Source organism: Anas platyrhynchos, chromosome 4 (assembly GCF_047663525.1).
Source record: "Anas platyrhynchos isolate ZD024472 breed Pekin duck chromosome 4, IASCAAS_PekinDuck_T2T, whole genome shotgun sequence".
NCBI classification, from domain to species: domain Eukaryota; kingdom Metazoa; phylum Chordata; class Aves; order Anseriformes; family Anatidae; genus Anas; species Anas platyrhynchos.
Window position 1 is genome coordinate 41,471,236 of NC_092590.1, and position 15,937 is coordinate 41,487,172.

The following is a 15,937-nucleotide window of genomic DNA, read 5'->3' on the forward strand; positions in this document are numbered from 1 at the left end:
CGTTTTTCAGAAACAAATGTTTTCGTTTTAAATTTTTGATTATTTTTACATGAACGATATGAAATACACAAAACTACCATGAGGTGCTGAAAACCATACTTTTATAAAGAAAGGCATATAAATTACTAAGTGCAGACTGTCATGTTTTTGTTTTCAAGTCAAATTTCTGAAGTTCAGAATAAATCGAGTTCATGCTGTACTTACCGGGCAATATAGGAAAGAAATAGTGCTTTTCCCTGAATGACTTTGCCTTGTCCACTTAAAGATAGGCATCTCTTGCAGATTTTGCATTTATGTCGAACAGTCTAAATATTATCTCATGTGATGTCCTTTGAACTACTGCACAGTCTCTTCCCTCTCCGATAGGAAACTTTCAATTGATATTCTATTAAAGGCACCCTCTTTGGCTGCTTTACAGACTAGACTCTAAGCTGTTTGAAGAAATGCTGTGTCCTGATCTTTGCCACTAGTGTCATAATATGCTTGCTACTGCTTGCAGCTAAGCTTTCCCTTAAAAATACATTCCATGTCCATATATTTTTATGGAGAGAAGATTAAGAGACTCTAACAATGTATTTCCACCATTCAGTGCACTGAACACAGCAAGCCTTTTGACTGACCAGCAAATTGGCCTAGATTTTTTTTTTAATTTTATTTATTTATCGCATGTCTTCTATAATCTTATAGGTCTCAATATGAATACATCCATAATCATAACACATTTCTTTACTACCATTTTCTGAATACTGGGAAGCTTATAGCTTCAGAACTGCAACACTTCTTTGAGCATCATTTAGTGTCACTACAGGATAAGTTTGTCCCCTCTATGCATTTTCTAGTAGCAAACTCTCACCCACAACAAGCAGATGCCACTCTGGCATAGGAAGATGGTGAGTGCAGTTGCCATCTGCTCTTTCACTGTCCGAGCAGATCCAGCTCTGGTGCATCTTTCATCAGAGATTTGTGCAAGCTCACACAGAAAATGTTCAAAAACTATCTTTATACAGAAGGTCTCTAACAAAGGCAATGGACTACTCGGTGGTGTCAAAAGAAACGTTAAAAAAAAAAAAAAAAAACAACAGAGAGAGAATGCACAGAGCTTGTAACACAGTGCAGAAAGCTGTTATATATATCATATTAGAAGAACAAAGAGAATTTGGAGAAAGTATAAAAAACTTGCTTTGAGGTTCCATAGGTCACTAAGTGCAATACATGTTCCCCACACCATGTAGAAATGTGTAGCAAGGCATCAGAATTGAAAGAGGTGCAAAGAGTTTTCTGTGGTACCAGAGTCCTAAGTTGAGGACACTTTATGACTGTAAGGCTTTGTAAGTGTGGTTCCTTATGGAGGCATTCAAAACTTTTTGAATATGTCAATCCACCTTGGAAGCATGATTCCTTTACTTGTGTGTTACTTGTGCTCTACATAATTCATTCAATGTGGTATCTTTTGTAAGTTGGGTGGAATTTTTCCAAGTGATTTGAACTGGTCTGGTCATTGCATTGGTAGGACAGGACATGAGTGTACATTTGGAGAAGAGGAGGCCCAGGGGAGACCGTATTGCACTCTACAACTATCTGAAAGGAAGTTGTGGGGAGCTTGGGGTCAGCCTCTTCTCGCAGGTAACTAGTGATAGGACTAGAGGGAATGGCCTCAAGATGCACCAGTGGAGGTTCAGGTTGGAAATTATGAGACATTTCTTCTTGGAAAGAGCAGTCAGGCATTGGAATGGGTTGCTCCCCCGTTGGAGTTGCTTCAGTTGTTGGAGTCACTGTCCCTGGGGTTATCAAAGGAAAGGCTGGACATGGTGCTTAGGGACATGGTTTAGCAGGTGATATTGGCAGTAGGGGGACGGTTGGACCAGATGATCTTGAAGGTCTGTTCCAGCCTTTATGATTTATGACTGGGAGCAACCCATGACCTGGACGTTATTGCTTGTATCAGGGATGAACCAGGATTCTGCCAAACAGAGCAAGCTACTTGACAGGAGACTGACCTTTAATCACATTAAGAAAAAAGTTTGAGCATAAAAGGAGGGGAGAAAGAGTACTCTTGATTATTTGATGTCTTGCATATTTGTTTGACATGAAGCTTAATCTTTTTCTATCACTGTAAATCATCTGCTCAATCCTGTATTAATTATACAAAGATACAATGCATTTTTTTCTCTTTATTTTTTAATGTTAAACAGTCTTCCTTGCATCATCATTGGCTATGCTATACATACAAGATGCTGTATGCATACAGAAAAAAAAAAAACAAAACCTTGAAATACTGCATTGTCAAACTAGTGCCTAGAAAGCTATTAAATTAATCTTAAAATTCAGATAACTAAGAAAGGTCCTAAATGAGTTCCTCGTTTGAAAGTGGAACTGTACTATGTTTAGCTATTGCATATTTTTGGCTCTGAAAGAATTTTGACCATGAAAATATAACTGGTCTTGTGAGTAATTTTAGGGGGGGGAAAAAGGCAAACATTGAAAGGTGGAAAAATTCTGTCTGAGGGAATAAAACAAACAAAAAAGCCAGAATAATTTTATTGCTCCAACCTACAAAAAACGCTAAACTGTAGTTAGTCAGATCTTATTTGCCACAAAAATATATATAAATATTTATTGACAAGATTTTAGTTCCTTTGTTACCAACAATAAATAGTTCTTGTCACTGACATACATCAGAGACTAATCAGTTATTTTTTATCATTTTGTGATGTTGATTAGCCTACCTGCTTTTTGAGGTTCTTATTTCTATTTTACTATGATTCTAGTATTGCAGAAATAATTCAAAGGGTACATTACCTATATATAGTAATGTACCCTTTGATAGTAAATCAGTGAAATAGTAATTTGGGGGTAGAGGAGAAGGAGGAGAAGAAGAAGAAAAAGAAAAAGAAAAGAAAACACTTGGAATTCACTGTAAGCCAAATTGTTTGGGGAAAATCGGGGAAGAGTCTGAGAACACCCGGCAGTTGTAGAGTCAAATTCCTGGGTGGCAGAGATAAACACCTGTACAATTCTACCTGGCTGTAGGGTGGATGTGGTAGAGACTGAAAATTTTAATTCTACTTATCCACAGTTTTCATGTCCCTGCTGTTTTTCTCAAGTAAATTAAAGAGTCTGAGAACTGACAATAAAGTATGTTTAACCTTGGGAAGCATCAAATCTAGACAGATGAGAACTAACTTTCATCTGGGTAACAATGGATATTTTCCTCTTTGATTAGCTCATAGTATTACCAGTAGCTTTTATACTGTGACAGACTTTGTCCAGCTATTTTAACTATTCAGATTTTACCTAGGTCAGTGAAATCTGTTCTGGTATCTCCTCCATAGGAATAGTCCTTTTTTTACAATAAGTATCTGGAGTATCTACCTTTATTTTGAGTTTTCATTCATGAAACTCTTATATTCAGTAATGGCTGAAACAAGCATTTTGAAGGTGGCGTATGTGTTAATTGGTAACTGCATATCAGATTCCTGATCTGATCCAGATCCTCTTAGGCCATGAAATTATATGTACTTAAGAAACACCTTTGGGTGAAGTTTTAAAAAAAAAAAAAAAAAAAAAAAAAAAGACCTCAGACCTTCTTTCCTTCTTTTCTTTTGTACTTTAAGATCTATCACACAATAGTTCTTAAAATATTATAATATTTACATTTCTAGGTCAGAGAAAAAATAGACAGTGCATCAACCATTCAATTGATTAAAACCCATCAAACTAGTGGAGATCTTTCCAAGGTTAATTTAGTCACAGATTTATGTGCTCTCAGGCTTATAGGTACTTGATTGAATAAATAGTGTTTGTCTGGACATGTAAGTTTAAAATGGAAAAGTCTGATGACATTGAACAGACCATGAAAGGCTTTAGTTGAAATTTGAGGAATTTTTAATAATTTTTATTTTATAATCGGTTCAATCTACTGAAAAATGTTGCATTATTTGCAGATCACATTTATCTATCTTACATAATGCAAGAATACAAACTATCATGAGGATTACTGAGGTATTGCACAAATTATATTTTACTTTGTAAGTAGATAAAATATGGAGAGCTTTGTCTTTCCATTTTCCTATATGTCACACAAAAAATAAGTATATTTTTTCAAGATTGTTTCTATTTTTGAATTTGAATGTGGACTAAGATAAAGAACAAAAAAATAGCATCAAAGGAAGTGATAGCTAATTATCTGCTGGGTTTCCTAAAGCTTAGAAGAAATAGAAATGTATTTTTAAGATATCATAGTTTTAGAAAGAAGGAGGAAGCTGGAAATCAGCCATACACAGGACATAATTCCTTCAAAGACTGGAGGATGTCCAGATAGGAACATCAAGAGGCTTTTAGTGCTGTTAAATTAGAATCAATTTCCCATGTGGGAGGGGGCTAATTTGCAGACAGAAAAGAAAAACAAGCTGCAGTGGAGATCATACCTACTAGGTATGGCATAGTGAGTTACTGAATTTCTCTATTTCTAACCTTTCTCAAAATACTAATGCTATGAAATAAAAACAAACAACTTTAATTAAACAATTCCATTGCAATGTTTTTTTGTTTCTTTGTTTGTTTGTTTTTCTCTCTCAATAGTTAATTTAGGCAATATAGTAAGAGGAGCTAATATAATGAAAATAGTAATTATAATAAATTTCAGCTGAACAAAAAGTTGTTAATTATTTCATATGGTATCAGGAATACATCTTTTCAGGATCCAGAAGAAGCATATTTCATGAAATACTTGAAGTGGAATAGCAATACAATGCATCTTTTCATTGCAAAGTACAAAGGATAAAAGATTTCCAAGGTGTTGGCAAATTAGTTATGTGAATTTCAGTTATTGTGCCTGCTAGCTAAAATCTAAGCAGAGTTAAAACACTGGTGTGAACATATAGATCCAGAGGTCCTCAGTGTCTGAAGCTCAGCAAACAAGTACTCATATAAGGAACTGTTAATAATGCATGTTAAACCAATTAATAGATATGAATGGGACAAACTGGGCAATTGCAGTGTGCACTAAAAGGTTTCCAGGTCGTGTGGTATGTATTAAATTCTTCTCTCTTCCCAAACCTCTAACATCTTTTAAAATTATGAGAATGAAACACGGAAAATCGCACTCCAGTTATGCTACCCTTCTTTATTACACTGAACTATTTAACTGGGGGTAAGGACTAATACAATGCTAAAGTTTTGTACAGATTTGTAGGGTTCCAGTTATGTTCTGTCCCCTTAATTCCTTCATATAATTAATTTGGTGTGCAAAAAGATATTTCCTCTCCTCCAACATGTGAATGTGTATCACTCTGAAATGTAATCTAATTATGGTGCCTTGTGTTAATTTTTTCAATATCACTACTAAAAAATATGGCTATTAAGGGTAAGAATATTAATTCTGGATATTATTATCCATAGGTATGCTTCTTTAAAACTGTTGTGTTAAAATTATGCTTTTAACTCCTTATGCAAATCTGCCCACCTTCAGCATAATTCTACGGGTTAAAGAAATATTTAAATGGGAGGTGATGAGACTTAATAAGTGTACCTGAGGATACAGGGCAATTCAGCAAAATCTACACAGAGACTATTATCAAAAAATCTAGTACTTTATAAATATACCTCTTTGTTACTATAACCTTTGTTACTATAAACTTGATTTCTCATGTTGTTTAGATTCAGGAACTGAACTAAAAGTGATCACTATGGTGATATATGATCATATGAAAGAATCATATTTTTTAAAGCTAAATGAAAAAAAAAATAGAATAACTAATTACCCCATAACTGGTTATGCATGCAGTTGCAGGAAGGGCATCTACTCATTGCAGAAATAGACTGTAGAGACACACTGTTCAGCAGGCATCTTGTTACGTGTCACAGCATGCAAGCAGATTATGCAAGTGTGTTTGGTCACACAATGAAACAGCTAAAGAAATGTCTATAAGCCATGTTTCAGAGGTATCCACTTATGGATTCACATATGTGGAATATATGACAGATGTTGCAAAGGGCAGGGTCAGCCCACGTGAGTGATGAAGGAAGCCAGTGTGCTTAGTTTTGACTTATTGCAAGTTTGATCTAAATACCACACGTAAAGAGCATTCTCCATATCTGTAGATAAGGTCGTCCACTGTTAATCCGTGTTCAGTGATTTATTTTTTTTCTTTTGGCTTGTCAGCATTTAGCATGAGGTTTGTGTGTGTAAAGAGTAATATGAAAGGCAAATGAATATACCGTTGCTTAAGTCACCTGCTTATCAAGATTTAAATGACTTTCTCATTTTACAAGCAGTCAGAATGCCACATCTGTAAAAGAATGCCAGTTACCCCAGACTAAATAAAATTACTGTGTGCCGAATTGCTTTGTTTTAAAATCAGAAAGCCATTACACATTGTTCCTGATGTATTGCAAAACCAGGTTTCCTAATTACAGTGCAGCAAGTTAGATTTTCAAAGGTTCTTTATTTCAGACAAAACTGGAGGGATGAGAAGATGACCCTGGCAGCCTTCAAACAGGGCTTTTAAACAGAAAGAGGCTTCAGCTTGTGTAAACAGGATCTGTCCTTCAAAATTCACTCTCAAAGCCAGGTAGATATTAAAATGAGCACGTTGACAATATGCAATCTGTGGAGTAGTTTCTGACATTTTTCTCTAGAAGTAATAGCTGGGAAATCTGTCTCTATTATAGAACCCATATTCGGGTAAGCCAAAATTATCTGAGACAGGATACATAATGTTTAATGCTAGAAATGAACTCCATTCAGTTGGAAAATGCCTATCAGCACTATATTTTGTTGCATACTGTAATTACAAAGTTAATTTTGCAAATCTCATAAGCTGAGCACTTTGAAGATTCATTTAAATTCTTTAAATGCTGAGTCTAATAATGATGCAAGTATTTTGAACAACTTTATTAAACTCAGGGAAGATATTCTTAAAAAACTGTTTTTAAAACTATCATTACTTTTCTGTCATTAAAAAAGAGTAAGTCTAGGGATAAAAAAATAAAATTTTGAAGGAGACCATTTCCATTTAAAGTGAATGATACATTACTGAATCTTATGATTCCTTTTATCCTCCTTCTGTTTTATGCAATACGAAATATTTTAGAAATGTGTGTTGTTCTGATTCTTAATCCCCAGCAGAACTAAGAAATGTTGATGAAAGGTCTTGGAAGTGAAAAAGATGTTTGATCTTCAATCTTTGGAAAAGAGAGGACACAAAAAGCCAGGTGAGGTGGGCAGAGAAGACTAAGATGTCAGGTTTAGCGCTGACCCTCTAGGTTCTGTTCCTACTGAAATGGAAGCTTCAATAACTGAAACTGGGTGAGGACCAAAGTTGTATCTCCGCACAGAAAATCTGTTTGCTTTAGCTGTTTTCTGGGAAGGATCAGCAAGATTTAGGTGACAAATTGAGGACAGAGAGGTGTCTAGGTTAAGAAATATGTAAACTTGAACATAAACTTTAACACTATACTAAAATATATATTTTTTTATTCACAGAGTTTGTTGAGTACTGATTGAAAAACCATTATTTATGTAGGTAACACTTCCATTATAATCAGCAGAATTAAACATAATCTTTAAAAATACATTATTCTAAAAAGTTATGAAATTATCAGTAAATTGAAATTATTTGAATATATTTTCACTACTTGAATATTCAATTTTCATTGTAATTCCACTGCTAAAAGTTACTTTTATTTTTTTATATGCTTTGTCTTGGAGTATATAAGATGGAGAAATATTGTATCTTGAGCATATTTATTTCTTAAAGAGAATTTATGAGGATGCTTGAAATGGATGCTACAAAGGAGCTTTGAAGGTTTTCTTCAGCCTTCCCGATGCAAGAGTGGCCCAGAAAACTATCTATTGAAGTTCTTCTAAGCTGCACAGGAATCAAAGCTGCAGATTGCATTTTCAGAAATGATCTGTCTAGAACTGATCAGAGATGTTCCAGTAAAACGTATTTTGGAAAACGTTGTTTTCTTTTATACTGGTTTTCACTAATCATCAATAGACTTTTCAAGAAGGCTATGGTTAAGAAGGGGAAGCTGATGAAACAGCCACATCCAAAGAGATCAGGTTGCAAAATCAAGAGCAACAGCTTGCTTCCAATCCAGGCAGAGCAGCAAATTAGGTTTCGCATAACTCATAGAAATCCAGAGGTCATAGGGCCCCTTTTCCTGTTTCAGTGACAGTTTTCATTGGAAGAGTAACAGATCCCACTAAAGAGCATGAGAGGAAGACAGCAGCTGCATAATTGTCAGTATGAGCATAGGTTGGGTCAGTAGAATGTGGATTAAATAAAAGAAACCTTTTCTCAGACAAATATTATAACCTTCAGGCAACTAGGGATCTTTTCCAGAGAGAGTTTTAAAAGGACCTTTTTTTTTTTTTCCTTTCTCTATCTAATGAACAGCTAAAATTTCAAGTTTTCTGTTGCTTTCTGTGAAAAGTGATTGATTAATAAATAATAACAAAAAAGTTAATGTATTTAAAGCAAGTTCTAACCTTCAAGCATATCATACTGCTACTGCAGTTTAGCCTATGCCGTTGGGCATGATTTACATCTCAAAATTCCTCTGTTCCTACCTTTCATGCCCAAGGGCTTAGTTGTAAGAACCAAAGGAGGACAAAGATTATGATGGTTCCTTTTGTATGACTATAAATCAATGAAGTCTGTCTACCCTTAAACAATGGTTTCTAAGATAGTAATCTCTTCTAGAAATTGATAGATATTGTACATAAAACCTTGATGAGGGACCCCAGTTCATCAAGACCTTGCTCACAGCCAAGAGAGAGGCAAAGGCTGTGGTCACACAGAGAAATGTTGTGTGATATGAGTAAAATATCCGTATTTGCCACTGGGCTTTCATGTAAGCTTCTAAAACTACTGTTACGTACAGCTAGAATAGCAGAACTAAACAGAGTAATCCGAGAAATTATTTTCCCAAACTGACAGGGTGGAGATTCCGTCATAGTGACATTAGGTAAAGGTTGTTGCTAAATGTTTGTCCTGACTGCGCATACTATATACAGCCATGGAATAACTGTATATTAAAGAAATGTGGGGTTATTAGATGGGTATTTAAATAAATACTGTAAACTGTTACTTCTCTTAAATAAGTATGCTTACAGACTGGCTTTGTACTGCTTCCTCTCAGTTGTTTTTTCAAATCGTGTCTTATTCCCTCTCTCACAAATGGTGCTACAGTGTGTGGAAGTATGTCTACTTTTTTCTCTGGATTTCAAATTTGGTTGAGAAAGGGACACAAATCTTTTAAATAAACCTGCAAGTCTGCTATGCTAGATCAATTTTAATTTAAAGGCACCAGAAGGTGTTCTGCTTTAGATTTCAAAACAGTTTAATTTTTAAATACTTTCAGGTCATATACATTCCTCTCTAAGAATTTAATTACAGATATTGTCAGGCCCAAACATTCCTTCCTGACAAAATCTTGCTTTGGTGCAAGCCTAATTTTCATTCTCACAGTGAAGGGAGACAGCATTGTATGTTGTCCCAAATGGAGATGAACATGTGACAAGCTGGGAAATAAGTGGAAATAAAATCAATTTTTCCCTATTAGTGTCAAATTAAAAGCAAAGTAAGCTGTAGAATTTGTGATAGCAGAAGTGACAATTGAAACAAGTGTTCTGAACAAACAAGACCAAGAGAATCAATTTTAACCTTGTTATAGAGAAGGATCCTTGCTATTGGTGATCTTACAATGGACAAAAGAGTATCTGTCCAAGTTCCAAAGCTCCAGCCAAAGACTCCACATCAGCAAGAAGTTACAGATACAAAAATGGTAAAAAAAAAAAAAATTAATGGGGAATTATTTTTACATAATTTAAATTCTTTACACAGCCCAACATACATGTCATTTAAGACTTAACATTTGTTTGAACTCTCTCACCTTTTCATAAATTCAAATAAATCTGGTTTATTTTTCATTTTTCTCCTCACTTTCACTTCTCTCAATTTGTCTGGCCTTCTTTTAACTCTCTTAATTTGTTCTATGTGCCTTGAGGATATTAAGGAACTTTCTTTTCCTCTTCCTCCCCAGTTTCATGTGTATGGTGCTTACTTTCTCTACCTAAATTAATGTCTGCTAGCTTTCTTTCCCAGTGTGGCTCGTGATTCTGTCTGATGCCTCCAGTCATTTACAGCAGTTCTAGTTTCATACCTCCCTTCACAGCCTTGCAGCAATACCTCCTCCTCCTGACCTCTATCAACATATGCTGGCCTAAAAAGCCACGTGCCACCAAGGATGGGAACCAGAAATGTGGTTGACCAGATCTTCCCACGTGGCCTGTAAGGAATCTGATCGCTGCTTAGCTGGGAACTTGAAGAGCAGACTGCAGCTTGGTTACACTGATCCAATGACGAGAGGCTGACACTTGTGGTAAGCTGTGATGTGTATCAGGGTCATATTCTACTCACTGGATGCTCTTTTCAGAGAGAATAGGCCTCAAAAAGTCTTTCTTTTGTGCAAGAACAAGAGTACAATCTTATCTTTGCTTCCAGTTTGCTTTCTTTTTATTTAGGAGAAGCCTCGAGCCAGTCACTTTCGTGTCTAAGACAGGCATGGGGAAATGTATGAACAGCTCGAGTTGAAAAATACAGTAATCTGTGAGTCAGTCTCTGTGACTAAACATCAGCCTCCTGAAACGAGACCAATCAGCCAATATTTTGTCTTGGTTGCCTCACACAGGCATTTTCCAGCATGCAGGCCAGCTTATAAGGAAATACCTATGATCAACGAAAGCAATAGCACAAAACCAATATGGGTTTAATTTCTTGGGTTTACTGAACATATACTATACTATCCATCTAAAATTCTTTCCCCATCTGCTACAGCTAGTAGAGCAAAAAACAGACATGTTGAATGCAAAATATTAAAAAATATGGATTTTTTTTAAGTGCCGCTGAGGTCTGAAGGAATTTTTCAGCTATAAATTTAGTTGTTGCATAATTAACACAAATTGACATAACCAACACTCTGTAATTAGATTCTTTATTAATAAATTCTAATTGTAAAAACACATGGATTTAATTGACATTTAACATGTTAGCTATTGCAAGCTTGATATCAATTAACACACTTATCAAATGTCAATTACCAGTTTTTCAGCTTTAATTGCTGTGAAATTGACTTGCCATGGGCTACCTTTTTAAATGTTAATGTATTAACAATGTTCATGGATTTGATGTAATAAATATGACATCTAATGTGCACTAATACAATTGCTTATACAATTTGGCTACTTTACATGAAAATTTTAGTGTATTTCCTTCAGACTTATTAAACTTCAGTAGGAAGCTTTTTACTTATTAATTTACCATACAATTACATTTGAGGCCAGTTTGAAATAGTTATCTCACAGCATTCAGAATAGTTAAACAAATAGACAGGTTACCATCTTAAACCATCATTGGCAGACATTATCAGAGCCATTTCTGAATATTGCATTTTGCTGCCAACTTGCTTTTAATAGAAAATTCTCATACACCTCTTGTATTTTCTTGTGTTACCTATATAAAATAGCACTGAGCTAAATACTACGTTCATTAAAAAAAAAAAAAAAAAAAAGGCACCACCACAGCCCTGGAAGTGCTGTGCTGATGATCATTCTGTCAAGTGGACAGAACAAATGTGTCTCTTCCCTTATTTATGGTCCTATAGATGGCAATCAGCCATGATGCTGATATAAGATTTTGGCTGTCAGGAGCAGTTTCAGGTTGATGGCTTTATCACTGGTATCATCTCAGAGGATGAAAATTCCACTGTGTGTAAAATAATTTACCAAATTCCCATATAACGCTTTATTTTAATCTGTAAAAGTGACATACTTTATGAAACTAGACACTATCCCCATTTTAATGGAAAGGAAAGTGAGATCCAGTAAGGTCAAGTGATTTGCCTAAAGTCTTGAAGCTTGGCAGTTGCAGAACTATTGAAAATAAGTTCTGGTTCAAGTTACATTTTCAGAGTGGCAAGAGGATCAGGCTTTCCCAAAGGCTGTGTATAGTGGTGACAGATGAAAGGAGTGTTAATCACAGGCCTCCTGGAAAGGAGGGCTGCTTATTTAGCAGAATAGAATGAATATTTAAAAAGACCTTTCAGACTATTGCAGAATAAATGCATATATCTGTAAGTTATTATGGCTTAAGGGCTAGCTATTAAGCAAAAGAATCGATGCATCAAATAGTAGATGCAGAACTTTTGGAACTAGAGCTACATGAACCACGATCTCCCAGCCTGTTAGCAAAACATATGCACACATAAAGTTGGGGTTCAAACTCTGTGGCTGACCAAACTGTTGGACTGGACTCCCCCCACACCAAGAGTGATCTGCACTGCTAACAAAGCTGTATCTTACAATTTAATGAGGCAAATTCCCCCTCCGGTTTCTGAGCTCAAGGCCAGACCTACTATGGAGTGGCCAGCCTCTTGATAGCCAGGAATACAAGGAGATGCTTTTCTGGAGTCAGGTAAAAAGCATTTAGATTAGCACTTGACCAAAGGAGGTCAGTTACCAATGAATCTGTGGCCTGCAGATCAATCACATGCAATCACATGTTTTCCAGTGTCTCTAGGAGCAGCATCTAATTTTTCTGACAGTTGTATGTTCATTTTGTATTGCTTTCTGTATCATGCTCCGTCATGTAGTGCAGTAAGACCTAGCCAGCTTAAGCTTTTAGTGTTGGCTATGACACTTGCTACTCCTGCTGGCAGGTGGCACTTTGGAGCTATTTCCTGAGCACACATTTGCTGAAGCATTCTAATTCCTTGGGGGATTATAGCTCGTTTGAGATCAAATGAGATAAAAATTCAATTTAAAGAACCGTAGTTGGTGCTACTGGGTCCAGTAAAGATGCAGTTCTGTAACAGTTAGAAAGTCATTCTGTTCTTTTTTTTTTTTTTATAATCAAAAATTAATCACACGCTACAATGTAGTAATCTTAACTTTGTCATTGCTTCTTATATCTAAATGTTTCCTTGAGGACTAGTTTTTCCTCTTCTAGACAGTTTCTCTTTTTCTCTGCATTTGGTTGGAGTCTACTCAGCTGAAGTTGCTCAGTTGAATCTGTAGTAATTGTTTATACCTCTTTGCAGACTTCCAGGCTATCAGTCGTGCTGGCAGGAGAATCCCATCACTGTACTGTACATTAAAAATCATTATGGTCTGGTAACACATTGATAGATCTTCTCTCTCACATTTTTTTCAGCAAAAAATAATCACATGATCTTTTTCTTCCCTCCTTCCCTCCTTCCTTCCTCCCCCTCCCCCCCTCCCACTTTTCCCCAATATAAAGCATTTAGAAATGTACAAGGGTGCAAGTACAAAAAGGGAGGGAATAAGAGAGAGAAGTGAAAAATCAGTAATGATGCTTTCATAAAAATCAACAGCTCTTCTATTTACTGATGAATGCTTTCCTAATGGTCTCACCTGCTCTCTCACCTGTAGTTTTCACATATGTTGTATCATGACTTCATGTAAGAGCTAGAAGATGAATGTAATGAATTAATGAAATGAAAGAGTGATTTCTAAATTAATCTATTGTCTCTTTCTAGTTTGAAAAGTCTCTAGGTGCCAATAGAGTTTCATTACATCTATTAGTTTACTGTAGCAGTTTGATTGCTATTACTTTATCAAATACATTTCAAGTACACCCCAATGGTGTCAACTCAAAGAATAATATTGAACCATCAGCTCTACAGTGCTCTTGTGTCTCTGTTTATTAAGAATCATGTTTCATCTGAACTCTTTTAGTAGAATTTCTGGAAGTGAAAATGTTGAGTTGCTACCAACGAGTGCATTTAATTAGGATGTCTCTCTTTGCCCATTCCATCCAAAAATGTCAAAGAAAGAATAGTATCATTTAAGATTTTATTTTTAAATAATATAATAGAAAAAGTGAAGGACTACTATAGCAGTCTTACTGGTTGGAAGAAAAAGATCAGTTGTATGTCAGGCAACAATTCATGACAACTATACAATTCCATAGCTTGAAAGGTAATTTTGTCTTTAAATAGTTTTACTAAAAAAAAGGAACAAAATAATATAGTTACACGGAATATTCCAGAATATTAAATATTGATGCTGCATGCATATGAATGCCAGCAGTATGAAAGGAAACATGCTTGTATGATGTAAGACTATAAAAAAAATAATATAACAAATCAAGAGGAAGCTTTGTCATAGATTCTCAGAGACACGGGATAAAATACTTGTACTGGGATATTTTGATTGACTTCCTGATATTCTATCCACTGATCCATCTGTTCTGAGCCTTAATTTCACACTCAGAACACTGAACAGCTTCAGACAACTGCCAGTTAAAAATAAACGAACATAAACCATCAGTAAAAATAAAGACCGTCCCTTCTCCAAGACAACAAACAGAAGCTCAGCCTAATCAGAAATATGGCTGTTCTTTCTTTCATGGGGAGAAATTTTCACAAATGTAAAAAGAATCCATGTGTATGACTTCTTATGCTCATATCATGTTTGTGGTCTCTCACTTGGAAATGGTACATAAGCTTCTCTGTTACATACTTAAAAGTATATCGAGTCTGTAGAATAGAGAATACTCTTCTAGAAGATGAAGGTACTGAGAAAGGGACATGCTTGAAACATAAGTGAAGTCTGTTATTTTCAGGCTAGTTACGTATCTGGAAGGTGATAATTCAGTTTGATAGACCGAGATTCTGATCTTCATCGGAAACAGGGGAATCGTTTAGCTTTTTTTTTCTTTCTCCATTCCTCATTTTTGTATATCATATGTTAAGTGTATGAACCATAAAATATTATGCTATAGGAGAGACTCCAAGGTTTCTAGTAAGACAAACAATGATTGTCATACAAGTTGTCCGAGGCACGTTTCCATAAGTATGAGCATTTTTGTAAAGCTAATTTATAGCCTTTGGGTTTCATTGTGAATAAAATTAGATGCTGGGTCAATTATAGCCATTCAAATCATAACTGCAGTGATCTTTCAGAATTTCAGGCAGAATATGTGACTGAGATGGCGGGAATGTCATTACTAGTTTTACTAAATTCTCAGTAAAAACTGAAATACATGAAGGTTAACAAAATGTTACTGTGATAGCATGTCACATGTCAGGACTGAACATCCACTGATATCAGGGTCAACTTTTAAAAATACAGTGTGATAGAAATGTTTCTAATGTACTAATTAATGAAAATAAATCTATTTGATCTTTTCTACCTAGATTAAAATTGATAAAAATGGATAAATGTCATAAAATAACATTCTCCCTCCTGTAACAGTGCTTACATATAAATATTAGGCATGCAGATGCACAAACCTGTTGATACTACATGCATGAAGTGTCTCACATCTTTGCAATTGGTGTGATTAAGTATAAATACAGGAACGAGACAGAGGATTTTTTACCTCTATTGAAAAATATGTTAAGCATATACATGTATGTACATTTCATATATTGTATATGAAATCCACATATATTCAAGAAACATCTAGTTGTAATTTTCAGTTTCTTTTATTCATTAGAAAACTCTTCTTGGCTCTTTTCCAATTTGATGCAGTTTTAAAGGACACTGAAACTTTGCCATCCACATTCTCTCACCTACTTCACACAATTGTATTATAGACAGGACAAAACAAGCTATCTATTCATGCTTATCAAAGAAAAAAGTTTTATCTTCCTCTATTCGCAGTATACACAGGGAAGGCCACAGTGTTAAGAGATTCTTAAATTCCTGATCTTAGTAGTAAACCAGATGAAGTAATGTTATACATTACTTCTGTACTTTTTTATAGGCGAATTAAAATGTACATAAATTTTATTTTACTGTAGATGTAGTTATAAAAATGTATCCCTAGATTCAGTAATGTAGCCCAAAGTGCCTGGACTAGAGGAACAGGAAATATACTACAGAATACACAACAAGCAAAAC